This window comes from Clarias gariepinus, chromosome 12 (assembly GCF_024256425.1).
Source record: "Clarias gariepinus isolate MV-2021 ecotype Netherlands chromosome 12, CGAR_prim_01v2, whole genome shotgun sequence".
In the NCBI taxonomy this organism is placed as follows: Eukaryota; Metazoa; Chordata; class Actinopteri; order Siluriformes; family Clariidae; genus Clarias; species Clarias gariepinus.
In genome coordinates, this window is record NC_071111.1 from 23,659,128 (window position 1) to 23,673,151 (window position 14,024).

Consider the following 14,024-nt stretch of genomic DNA (forward strand, 5'->3'; position numbering starts at 1 on the left):
TAGTACACAGTGTTGCTTAAAATATCGCAATGCGCACATTATGGGAGACATATCAGAGTTCAAAGAAGGACAAATTGTTGGTGTGCGTACGGTATCCAGGGTAATGTCAGCATACCACCAAGAAGGACGAACCACATCCAACAGGAGTAACTGTGGACGCAAGAGGAAGCTGTCTGAAAGGGATGCTCGGGTAACCCGGATTGTATCCAAAAAACATAAAACCACATCGGCTCAACTCACTGCAGAATCAAATGTGCACCTCAACTCTTCTGTTTTCACCAAAACTGTTTGTCCGGAGCTCCACAGGGTCTACATGGTCGGCTGCTATAGTCAAAACTTTGGTCACTTTGGTCAACTTCAATGGCGGCAGCAGCGGAAATCTTGGGCTGTGGACAATGTGAAACATGTATTGTTCTCTGATGAGTCCACCTTTATGGTGTGGAGAAGCCCCAAAGAAGCATACCACCGAGACTGTTGCATGCCCAGATTTCTGCATGGGGGTGGATCAGTGATGGTTTGGACTGTAATATCATGGCATCCCCTAGGCCCAATACATGTGCTAGATGGGCGTGTCACTGCCAAGGACTACCGAACCATTCTGGAGGACTGTGTGCACCCAATGGGTTAAACATTGTATCCTGAAGGTGGTGCCGTGTATCAGGATGATAATGCACCAATACACAGCAAGACTGGTGACAGAGTGGTTTGATGAACATGAAAGTGAAGTTGAACATCTCCCATGGCCTGCACAGTCACCAGATCTACAGTAAATATTATTGAGCCACTTAGGGGTGTTTTGGAGGAGCGTGTCAGGAAACTTTACCTACCCCAGCATCATGCAGTGACCGGGCCACTATTCTGAAAGAAGGATGGCTCAAAATCCCTCTGGCCGCTGTGCAGGACTTGTATCTGTCAGTCCCAAGACGAATTGATGCTGTATTGGCCGCAAAAGGAAGCCATACACCATACTAATGGTCCTACACCATAATCATTGTCCAACAATTAGTATTAAAATATTTATACTTAAATATATTTATATATTTTATATATAAATTTATATAAAATATTTATATCTATAAGTTTTTTTTCTGTTTGTTTTTTTTTTTTTTGGCTGACTCAGTATATACAATTCCTGATATACAAAATTTCTCCTTTTTTTTTTTTTTACAACAGTCAAAATGAAAAATCGAGTTTAGTAATCCCCGTTTCGGTTTTTAAAACGTGAACGTGTCATTTTGATGTGTGTATGTGTGTGTGTGTGGGTGGAGGGGTTTTCAGGCGGGTAAGTGGCTAAATCTAGTGAGATACTGAAAGTTGTAAACTCATTTTTTCATTGAGTCCTTCATAACCTCCAGTGCAGCGCTGCTGTGGACGGGCTGGACACACACACACACAGAGTACGTGCTGTTCTCACACTCGAAAACACGACGGTTTGGTTTGATTCAAACTTCAGACACAGAGTGCACGCAGGTAGATACAGAATAACGACTAAATTAAGGTCTTTTAATTCGTTTCTGCGCTTTGAACTTGTTAATAGTTTCTGTGGCAGGAGTTGGCGGGTTTTTTCCAACTGTCAAGCAGCGTGGTGTTATGGTGTAATGTTAACAACCTACGCGGGAAAAGGTGTTAAAAGGTTAAAGCTAAGAAGAAGCTGTTCAGCTTGATTTTAATCAGTGATTTTCCTTCTTATTGTTATTATTTCCTGTTAGACTAACCTGTTTGTTTGTTTGTTTGTTTTTTTACTGTAATTTCACCAATTTTGTTTGGTGTGAGACACTTGATTGGTGCACTGTAAAAAAACTTCCTATAGAATCTACCCAAAAAATGTGAGGTAACAATTTGCATTCAGTTTGTTTGGGTACATTTCACCCCATATTTTTCGTAAAAAGTACCAAAATAAATTAGCTAGAACATTATTACTTGTGATGTAATGAGTAGGCTTTACTTATTTTAAATTGGCATGTTGAAGCTGCAAATATAATATATAATGCAAATTGTTACCTCACATTTTTGGGTAGATTCTATAGGTAGTTTATGACTAACTAGCCATAATTTAATCAGAAAAGTTTAACTTTATTTAAAAAGTTCACCCGACACAGTGGATCATAATTATATATATTTTTTATTAAATAATCGAATAACAAAGAAACGAGGTACAAAACTATCTTTTATAAAAATAGCAGAAAAAGAGAATAACACTGAATAACCGTACTTAGACTTAACATAAAGCAAGGAAGCACTCTATTCCATTCAGTGTGGAGTTTAGCTGAGTTTACCTAAACAATCAAAGGCAGACAAATGAGTCCAATTCGTAAAGACAGGAATTTCCAAATCATACGGACAGACACATGCACATTGGTATAAACATTTCAAATTGTAAAATTTCATTTAACATAGGGTTATAACAATTCCTTATTATTAACACATATATGGCATTGATCTAATCACAGCTCATAAAAGCACATCTTAAAGTCAGTTATATCCATGTTACAAAAGGAAAATGTTGTGTGACTGTCCTAATGTTAAGTAGTTTGTATCAAACCAAATTGCTGCTTTTTAATGAAGAAATGGATTAAAGACATAATTTAGAAAACAAGTGTTCTAGATTTCAACATGTTTAACTCAATATCAACAACAGCACTGTTAGCATCATATACTTGACAATTGGATTTTTAATTTATGCAAGCTTGCTGAAGTAAAAATTTAACTACAATTAAGTTAATATGTCTATAATTTTTCCAACACAAAAATAACATTCGTTTGAGTGACAAACATTTCTTAAACACAACTTTAATATCAGGCAAGTGTATATTTTAAATGCTTTAGCTAAAGCTTAAATCCAAACTTCTTGTTTTATCAGCGAAAAACACAAATACTTATATTTAAACATTATCTTTCTGTAATTAAAGTTATTTCTATCTTTTTTGTTAACTTTATCTGTTAGCCTAGACTTTGGCTAAGGCAGTCACTAGCTAGCTATAAGAGTTGGCTATCTTACTAGCTAATGTTTCGGTTACTTACAACAGATTGTGCTTTATTACTTTACAGGCATAAAATACGAGTCAATATTATATTCCCGGGAAAACTTTGAAATCGTGTTTTTTTCTGTACCACTAATATCTAACTAATGCGTGGGAAAATATTTTTTCTCCTGTACATTAACATTAGCTAAGCTAGCTTGTTATGTTATGTTAAATGGTACAAAATTTACCTAGATTTTGAATCTACTGTCATTTTATGAAACACTTTTTTTATGAAATTAAAAATTTATGTTTAAGTTGTACTTCTTTCAACACCGGCCTAATAAACTTTCTGTTTGGTAAAACCACAGATGAGAATTAGAAAAAAGTAGATCAGATAAAGATTCAATTAGATCTTGACTTAAAAATTCCCTTATACCACTTCACTGCTGAGAATTTGAACTAATTCCAGGAAGAAAAAAAAATCAGTTTAGCTTTTCTAATTAACCAGCTATTGGTGCGGGTGTGTGTTTTCATTTAACAAGTAGTTTATTAGTAGCTTGTTTTAAAGTAGATTATTAAATCGGGCACATAACTGATTTACACAAAAAAAGTGAATTAAATTCTGTCCAGACAGTTTTGCGTGATGTGACAAAATGTGGCTGGACAGACATACAGACAGAAAGACAATTTGCATGCCGTGCCATATTGATGCAGTAATCCATGCTAAAGGAGCCCGAGCAAGTATTGAATGAATATACTTTTTAGAAGTTGGACATTTCTTTATGGTAATTCATTATTTGATTGATCTTAAGATTTATTCGAATATTTTGCTCTGCACTTCTTTTCTTGCTCCAATCTGCTGCTTTGACTTGCTACAAAAACAAAGCATCGGTTTTCTATTTTACCTAAAACATTTTTTAAAAACATAGTCTATATTGCTTGATCCTTTTCGTGTGGGCATGGAGCCTATCCTAGAAGACAAGGCGGGGTCCACCCATTCCATTGCAGGGCACACACCCATACACACTTACACACTCGTTTACACACTACGGGCAATTTAGGAACGCTAATTAGCTGAATCTTTGCGTGTCTTTAGACTGTGGGAAGAACCTGGAGTTCCTGGAGGAAACCCTCCAAGCACAGGGAAAGTACATGCAAACTCCATGCATACACAACCCCGAGGCGGGAATCAAACCCTGGAGGTGCAATGCGACAGTGCTTGAATTTAAATTTAAACAGTATCTTATTAAAATTTAATTACCACACAACAGCCAGATGTTTTATCCATGTATCCGATTTGTTTGCCTGTTGGACGCTGTGTACGGTAGGCCGTGGTGCACTGTTGCCTGTCTATCATAGCCAGCATTGACACCTTTGCTTCCCATATGCATGCACGAGACTTTGGTGCCTATGATTGTCACCAACTGGTATATAACTGATAATTGCTATGAGTGATCGGTGTGTATGGCATTTACAGCTCCATGCCTCTCACTGTTAACGTTATACCTCTAGATATTATTGCTATCACACTGTTCACGATAAAAGAGATAACTCATAAATGCTAGATTTTCTTCAAATTCAATTAAAAGTTAGTAATAAGCACCAAATCAAGAGATCAGACTCGCCATCATCTCAGTGTATCTTCATGAAGAGTAACCTAGAGTCTGTCGATCCTTGTTGGATGTATAAAAATTGGGACTCCTCGTCCTTACATACAGTAGTTAAAGAACCATCGGTAAAGTCACTGCAGAGAGAAAGTCTATGCATCCAGTCCACAAAGCATCATGTTTAGCCTTTATAGGTGTGATACTGCTACAATACATTTACCAAATGTTTTAGAGGAATTCACATCAAATATATATCAAATATACGTTATATATCAAATATATGTTATATATCAAAAATACGTTAGTAATTATGAAATGGAGAAAAATGCACCTTGTGACAAATTATCTTGCACATTATCTTGCCAATAACAGGACTCGGTTCTACACTGCACTACATCACACTCTTATTATATTTAATTTTTACTATATAAAGTTTTCTATTTTTAATATATATTCTTTAACTTCTCTTATTCTGTATATTATGTAAATTCAAGTTCTTTCATTCTTTGTAATATTGAGGTCAACAGCAGTCGTATAAGCATTTCACTTCATATCATACTGTGTATGACTGTGTATGTGACGAATAAAATTTTAATTTAAATTTGATTTTGAAATGTGATAAAATAACATATGACAAAATAATTAACCAATAAAGACTATATATATATATATATATATATATATATATATACCACTGTCCTTTATAACAAATAAAGTCCCTATTTAATTAAGTTTGCCAAAAACTATAAAGAGTATTTAAATTAATAAAGAATTGTCGATGATGTTTTGCAGCGAGCACTAGATAAAGACTTCACACTCGCCAGCACTCAGCTGTACTGTACCTCCATGAAGAGTAGTCTGTCTATGGATCGTCTTTGGGAGTTTAAGGGAGACTGCTTATCTGTACACAGGTACTGTAATGTTTTATAGTTTTGACATTTTAAGCGTTATATAGTGAAAAATCTATTTAGATCTATTATATCTATTTAGTAAGTGGTAAAATCTGTGATGTGTGTGTACAATAGGCCACAGATGCAGATGACTTCATATAATAACACAAAGTTATTAAGCACTTTTCAGCGTAGGTTTAAGGCATCATCACGGGTGACTCATTTAAGAAAATCAAAAATCAAAAATCCCTTTACAATTTTTTAGATCACACAGGCTCGGTTTGGTGGTGATCGTATAAATTCCCCAGGAGGGAGATATCAAAATTCATCAGGTGCATTTTTTACCAACGACCCAAAATAACTGACTTCCTGTTGAGTTGCGCCCACAACATGCGGTGCGATAGTGCTTGGGCCCTAATAATAATAGTAGGGGGTGCTCTGAGTGCACCCCAATTGAAATACAAAGGCTGTTCAAGTCAAACCAAGATTTGTGCAAATATTTCGGCTAAATCAAGGCGTAAACCGATTGACATTTTCAGAGGAATTTCAAGCAAAGTATGGTGATGTGACTCTTAGCCGCAGTAAAACATTTGAATGGTGCTACAGTTTTAGAGCTTAAAGAGTTATAAGACTTTGTGCATAAATCCACTTATCCCAGCGTTTCATTAATGCTTGGATACCATCAAGGTAAAAAAAAAATTACTCAATACACTGGAGCCATGATAGGACTGCTCACTTTATGAACTCCTTTAATGTCCCAGACATGTTTCCCTAGTGTATTTAACATTGTTACTTATATATTAAGTGTATACTTGTGATTTTATGCCCACAAATTTTTGTTCACAGTGTAAATGTTACAAGAGGCAGCACAAAGATTTGAAAAGAAAATTACAATTGCAGGGTAAAATCAAACCGACAATGTGACCCTGACACACTTGTATTATAAATTCTTTTGCTGTTATTAACTACTGAGTGATTTAGATTATAGAAAACGTACAGTACAGTAGAATAAATCAAACAGAGTATACAACTATTTTGATAAATGGACCCACATTTATGTCTAACCACATACTTCCTTTACTATCTCACAGGCACAACCCAGAATCCTCTGCAGTAAATGAGTTCCAAAAAAAGTTGTTTCAGTTCTTAAATGGATTGATAAAAAACCTGGCAAACCAAACACAGAATGAGACAGTGGAGACGTCAGTAAAGAACATGAGGTGAGACAGATTGAAGCAGCGTCCACGAGAACAACAACAGAGGAAACACCAATCAAATGCAATGACATTTTTAAGCCCTTATCTGAACAAGACGAATGTGAATTTGATGAAGGACCAGAAACTGAGTCTGATGGAGCTCCTTCATGTCTTTTTTAAAGAAACAAAAGAAAAAGTTCTGTTCGTTTTTGATGGATTGGACGAGTGTCGTTTTCCTCTAGATTTCCAGAACACAGTGAGAGTGTGTGATGTAACTGAATCTGCATCAGTGCCTGTGCTGCTGATAAACCTGATCAAAGGGAATCTGCTTCCCTCTGCTCTCATCTGGATCACCTCCCGACCTGCAGCAGCTGATCAAATCCCCTCTGAGTGTGTCCATCGAGTCACAGAGGTACGAGGGTTTAATGACCCACAGAAGGAGGAGTACTTCAGGAAGAGGATCAGTGATCAGAGCCTGGCCAATACCATCATCACACACCTGAAGTCATTAAGAAGCCTCTACATCATGTGTCACATCCCAGTCTTTTGCTGGATTTCAGCCGCTGTTTTAGAGAGAATGTTGTGTGAAGCAGAGAGAGAAGAGATCCCCAGGACTCTGACTCAAATGTACACACACTTCCTCATCATTCAGATAAACATCATAAGAGAAAAGTACTCAAAGAAGCAGCAGAGTGATGAAGAAATGCTTCTTAAATCCGCTTTCACTTATGGCCATACCAGTCTAAGAGTGTCTGATCTTTTCAGATCTTGGAAGCTAAGCAGGCTTGGTCCTGTCTAGTAGTCAGGATGGGAGACCCCCCGAGAATGCCAGGTGTTTTAAGCTTTTCTCTTTTATTTACTGTTGCACAATTTGAAGAAAAATGTCTCATTGTGATTATTAAGATTAAAATTGCGATACGATAAACAAGTGGTACGTTTCAACTTACTTGTTATCAAGGAAAATGTTTTTAAATTAAAACAAAATGGTACAAAATTAAATAACAGTAACATATTTACATTACTAAATTAAATTACATTAAATTAACTTATTTAATTAACAATAAAATTAAAAAGTCAAAAGGACAGATAAATAAAACAAATTACCGTTTTTTATATTTCTATATTATGTCCCAAAACAGGGACATTTAAGCAGGATGTAACATATACTTTGTATATTTCTTTTGAAAAGAAAACTGGATATTACAAGGCAAACAAGTTACTAGTAGATGCAGTACATTTTCAGAAAAAAACAAGACCCAGCATTCATGATATGCACGATCTTAAAGCTGTGCAATTGGGCAATTAGTTGAAAGGGGTGTGTTTAAAAAAATAGCAGTGTCTGCTGTTGACTGTACAAATTTAAAACTATTTTGTACAAGTGTTTTTGTTTCTAGGATTAAGCAATCCTGTGAATCACTAAACTAATATTTAGTTGTATGACCACAGTTTTTTTTTAAATGCTTCACATCTGTGTGGCATGGAGTCAACCAACTTATGGCGCCTTTCAGCTGTTATTCTACTCCATGATTCTTTAACAACATTCCACAATTTATTTACATTTCTTGGTTTGCCATCAGAAACAGCATTTTTGATATCACCCCACAAGTTCTCCATTGGATTAAGGTCCGGGGGATTGGGCTGCCCACTCCATAACATTAATTGTGTTGGTTTGGAACCAGGACTTTGCTCGTTTACTAGTGTGTTTGGGGTCATTGTCTTGTTGAAACACCCATTTCAAGGGCATGTCCTCTTCAGCATAAGGCAACATGACCTCTTCAGGTATTTTGACATATGCAAACATCCATGATCCCTGGTATACAATAAATAAGCCCAACACCATAGTAGCAGAAACATGCCCTTATCATGACGCTTGCACCATGAGTTTTTTCACTGTATACTTGAATTCAGAGTTTGGGGGTCGTCTCACGAACTGTCTGTGGATCTTGGAACCAAAAAGAACAATTTTACTCTCATCAGTCCACAAAATGTCCCGCTATTTCTCTTTAGGCCAGTTGATGCGTTCTTGATGCATTCTTTGACAAATTGTAACCTCTTCTGCACATGCCTTTTTTTAAGAGGGACTTTGCAAATGCATGTTTAACAAGTTCTGGCTTCATCCTTAAATAGGAGCCACCTAATTCACACTTGTTTATCACAAAATTGATGACCTCACTGATTAAATGCCACACTGCTATTATTAACTAATTTTTTAACACACCCCTTTCAACTAATTGCCCAACTGCACAGCCGTAAGAGCATGCAAATCATAAATGCTGGGTCTTCTTTGTTTTTTAAAAATCTACTGCACCTACTGGTAACTTGTTTGCCTTGTAGCCACAAAATATATATATATATATAAAAAAACTGGATTATTCCGGTTAGTCAAATTGTACTGCTATTATTTTGAACAATACTGTATTTCTGTGCTAGTTTTCATAGCCTAGGGAAGTTTATTTTGTGACTGTTCCACCATTTTAGTGGATCTTCTTCATGGTCTACACATGGCATGTAAATGTAAGCATTGAGTTCAGCAGCTGCTGCTTCTCTAAACTGCACCATGGGATCAAATGATGCTGCTGATGTTGTGCTTGTGGTTTTCTTAAAGAAACTGGTCAGTGTTTTTTTCTTGGCTTTAGCAGCAGGTGGATTTTCTGCATCCAGTTCCTGGTTATCCGCCATCGCTGCAGTGCTTTGGGCTACAGGCTGCTGGTGGCGAATGTCCTAAAATTAAAAACATTGCATTTTATAAATCTGTTACAAGCTATTCTTACCAGTTAAAAAAACACTGTGATAATATTACTCACAATCAACTCAGTGATGACTTGTTCCTTTAAGGTCTGAGGCTCCAGCTCAGAGATGTGTTGTGTTCGAAATCTTGGGTCTAGGAAAGAGGACATGTTGAGCAGCTCCTGTGTGACACTGTCTTCATATTTCTTGTTGAGGTAGGTCAGAATTTTTGATTTCAGTGATTTGGTCAGGTTTGTGTCCTCTTCCTCTTCAGCCAGCACTGAGGTGTTCAGAAGATGCAGAGTAGGTTTTACACAAGATATGCCCACATAACGTTCACCCAACTGGGCATCCGTGAAATCCTTGGAGTGCCTTGTTCACAGATTTCAGGATCTCCAGATCCTGCTATGAGGGCAGTAGGTGTCGCACTTTGCGGTCTGCAGAAAGAACCTTGGACAAGGCATTTTGCTGCTCCAGGACTCTTGCTATCATCTTCTGAGTGGAACCCCATCGTGTTGAGCAGTCTGTCTCCATGGCATGCTCTGGAAGGTTGAGTTCTCTTTGGGCTTCCATCAAGGCCACTCTCTTCTTCCAGCTATTGGAGAAGTGGCCCACAATCTTTCTGCAAATCCCAGTAGCCCTGGTAATGCATTGTGCATGGTCTTTCAAAGCCTTTTCTGTAAATGATAAAAAAGACAACCTTACTAAAGTGACAATGCAAAACATTTAATATTCACAGATTCACACTCTGACAACATGCTCAGTTCCATATTGATACTAGCATAAAACTGTAAAAAAATTACGACAAACAGCTAGTTATTAATATTCTTATCAAATCACTCACTGTTTTTAATTTAACGATGAAGAAAAGATTAAAGGAAAGAAAAGTGTCCTTTAAACATATTCATTTTTCAGAGTCATGTACTAATAATCATGAAAATTATGGGGTGCAGAGTACAGGTCACCTCTCCCAAATCAAGCGGACAAGAAGGGGCCGGGGCTAAATTATGTCAGTGACTATGATTATGATGTGGAGATGAATTGGTTTAGTCTTGACTTGTGGTCGCGAGTGACAGCGTTGGGGGAAATCTGTTAATTGTTGAATCATCAATTACTAAGTAAACACAGCGATGGAGAGAAAAAGGCCAAAGCTGTCAGGTGCCCAATTTAGGAAAAATAGAAAAGAAGATGAGGAGAAACCGGCAAAAGATAAAGGTATGTAACAATGTTCTCTCCGTATAATTAAGGTATTCATGTCAATGTTAATTAGTGGTATACGGTTAACTCTTAGGTTTGTTAGCCTTCTTGCTTATGATGCTTGCTATGCTTATGCAGCTGATAATGGAGATAGAGCGGAAGTTAAATCTTTGGAAACGGATTTTACATATGTTCTTATACTGTTAAGAATTGGAGAGATTTTTAAAGGAAATGCAAAGATGTGGTTAAAGATTTGACTGAGGAGTGGGACGAAAATGTAGTGGAATGGGAAAGAGTGATGTTTGGTTGGGAGAAGAAAGACAAAAAGTTTATAAATTTATGGATAAGTTTAATGAAAAGTGCTATATGGTAAAGATAAAATGTGGCTAAAAAAGAAAAAGTGGTTTTAGATGTTTGGACTGTAAAGAAAAAACAGAATTGGTTAGTACTTGGATGGGAGACCAACCGGGAATACCATCAATTTTCACTTTTATTCCTCTTATAGGTTTTTTTTTTAAGTCCTGGTTTATAGTTCAAATTGGCCTCCCTTTTAACCAGCTTTCGCTTCTAGCCATGCCAGCCTGAGAGTGCCTGTAATCGACTGGTCTCTGAAGATGAGCAGGCTTGGTCCTGGTTAGTACTTGGATGGGAGACCATCTGGCAGTACCTTCAATTTTCACTTTTATGCCTCTTTTTTTTTGTTTGTTTAAAAGTCCTTGTTTATTGTTCAAATAGGTCTCCCTTTCGACCAGCTTTCGCTTCTAGCCATGCCAGTCTGAGAGTGCCTGTAATCGGCTGGTCTCTGAAGCCAAGCAGGCTTGGTCCTGGTTAGTACTTGGGCGGGAGACCGTCTGGGAACATTTTCACTTTTATTCCTCCTATAGGTTTAAAAAAAAAAAAAAAATATATATATATATATATATATATATATAGTTCAAATAGTTCTCCCTTTTAACCTGCTTTCGCTTCTAGCCATGCTAGGCTGAGAGTGCCTGTAAGTGGCGGGTCTCTGAACCTAAGCGGGCTTGGTCCTGGTTAGTACTTGGATGGGAGGCCGCCTGTAAATACTTTCATTTTTTACTTTCTATCCTCTCATAGTTTTTGTTTTTCAAAGTTCTTGTTTATAGTTTAAATAGTTATCTCTCTTTCAATCAGCTTTCGCTTCTAGCCATGCCAGTCTGAGAGTGCCTGATCTAGTCTGATCTCGCACTCTAAGCAGGGTTTGTCCTGGTTAGTACTTGCATGGGAGACCACTGGAAATACAGGTCCTTTTTTTATATTTCAAATAGGCCTCTGTTACGCCCCGTCTAGGGTGAAGCCGCAACATGAAAGAGTGCAAGGACGACGAGGAGTTTAAATGCAATTAAGCAAAAGTTTAATAGAAAACAATGATTTTTACAAATGGAAGTGGGGGGAATTGACTTCGGGAGGCGACCAGGCCAAAATAACAAAAAATAAGCAATTAATATTGAACCCCTTTAAATTTCCTATTTACAAAATAAAAGAAAAGGAAATACAATAAAACTTCCCAACCTAGGCCTCCCTTTAAACCAGCTTTCGGCCATACCACACCAGAGGTCCCTTTTGCTCTCGATTGTGAATGGCTGCAGAAGGTGGAAGAGGCTCACCATATACTGTTCAGTGGGGTCAGGGGTAGCTCAGTGGTTGAGGCATTAGACTAGGGTTCGGAAGATCCCAGGTTCAAACCCCACAACCACCAAGTTGCCACTGTTAGGGCCCTTAAAGAAGGCCCCCTAATGAGATAAAAAAATGTAAGTCACTCTGGATAAGAGCGTCTACAAAATGTAAATGTTTTTTTTTTTGTTTAAAACAGTATACCTACGCATTTACTGTTTTTTATATATATTGGTACTTTAACCTCCCCTGCAGTTTACCGACGACAGTGGCATCGCTGCCCTACAGCACAAAGTTCAACACCGTCACAGGACAGCAGTACTTCAGGGTCCTGCACAATAGGCAGATAAAGATCTGTCGATTGTGCATGAACCCTGTACACATGATTGAAGACATCATTACTGTGTCGAAAATGTAAAAAACACGGACACTTCGCAAAACAGTGCAATGCTGAAAGATGCCAAGGATGCCGCAGCTTTCAATGTAAACGTCAACCAATGGAAGAAGAAGTAGAACAAACAAATAGAACTGAAGAAAACAACAAAATGCAAGTGGAACAAAAGTGTGAGGAAGAAAATGACAAACAAAATGAAAAAGATACTGACAGACTAGAGGATGGACAAGAGAGGACAAGAAGATTCTTAGGAGGATGGAGTGGAAGCGGTAAGAGATGAAGAGGAACACAAGAGGAGACAAGGTGGACAGAGGAAGGAGATGGAGAAAAAAGACAGCAAAAGGACATAAAGGATTTAAATAAGCACAAAGAGGAGATGGAATACATGGGGATAAGTGGAATAAAAAAATCAAGAAAGGACTGGAGCGGTAAGAAAAAAGGCTAAAATATTAAATATTGAGAAAGTACTGAAAGGACAGAGAGAAATAAGGGGAACTTTGGAAATTGACTACTTAAAAGAAATAAGAAATCCTCCTTTAGTTCATATAGTATCTCTAGTATTTGTCTTAAACTATTTCTCCACCATAAAAGATCAACTTTAAGATGTGCGTCAATTAATGTAAGGGGACTAAAGAAAGAGTTTATCTAGCAGTAGGAATGTAGATCTTTTATGTGTACAAGAAACAAACTGGGATGAAGAATGTGTAAACATTTTTAAAAACAAGTGGGATGGAACAATTTATTTTAATAACGGTGATAAAGAGAGAGGGGGAGGGGAAGCAATTTTAATAAAAAGCTGAATTTGTGAAAACGGATAAGTTATAATGACTGACACAAAAGGTAAATTACTGGTAATTAAAGCGGAAATAGAAAAAGAAAAGACTTACATATTTAACATACATGCACCAAACGAAGACGAAGAAAAGAACAAGTTTTTTTTAAGGAAATAGCATCGAGTTTGAAAAAAGAAAAGAATTAAATTTTACTTGAAGATTTAAACACGGTAATGGATAAAATAAATATCGGTGATGGAATGGTTTTTAAATCAGATCAGGGGAGAAAAGAATTAAAGAAAAATGGCAGGCTTTAAATTAGTAGATGTGTGGAGAGATAGGAAGAGAGAAAATAAAGTGTTTTCAAGAAGAAAAATAGTACAAGGGACAATGAAATAATGAAAAGTGGGGTGTGCGTAATTATTCAGCCCCCTGAGTCAATACTTTGTAGAACCACCCTTTGCTGCAATTACAGCTGCCAGTCCTTTAGGGTATGTCTCTACCAGCCTTGCACATCTAGAGACTGAAATCCTTGCCCATTTTTATTTGCAAAACAGCTCCAACTCAGTCAGATTAGATGGACAGCGTTTGTGAACAGCAGTTTTCAGATCTTGCCTCAATTGGATTTAATTGGATTTAGAT

General features: G+C 37.1%; 1 long non-coding RNA gene across 1 annotated transcript; it reads left to right on the forward strand.

The window, feature by feature from the left end:
• Positions 1-1,344: 1,344 nt before the first annotated feature.
• On the forward strand, positions 1,345-6,625 carry LOC128534073 (uncharacterized). Its single transcript, XR_008361449.1, has 3 exons — positions 1,345-1,470; positions 5,363-5,481; positions 6,552-6,625. It is a non-coding gene; the product is annotated as an uncharacterized LOC128534073 (long non-coding RNA).
• The last annotated feature ends 7,399 nt before the right edge of the window (positions 6,626-14,024 follow it).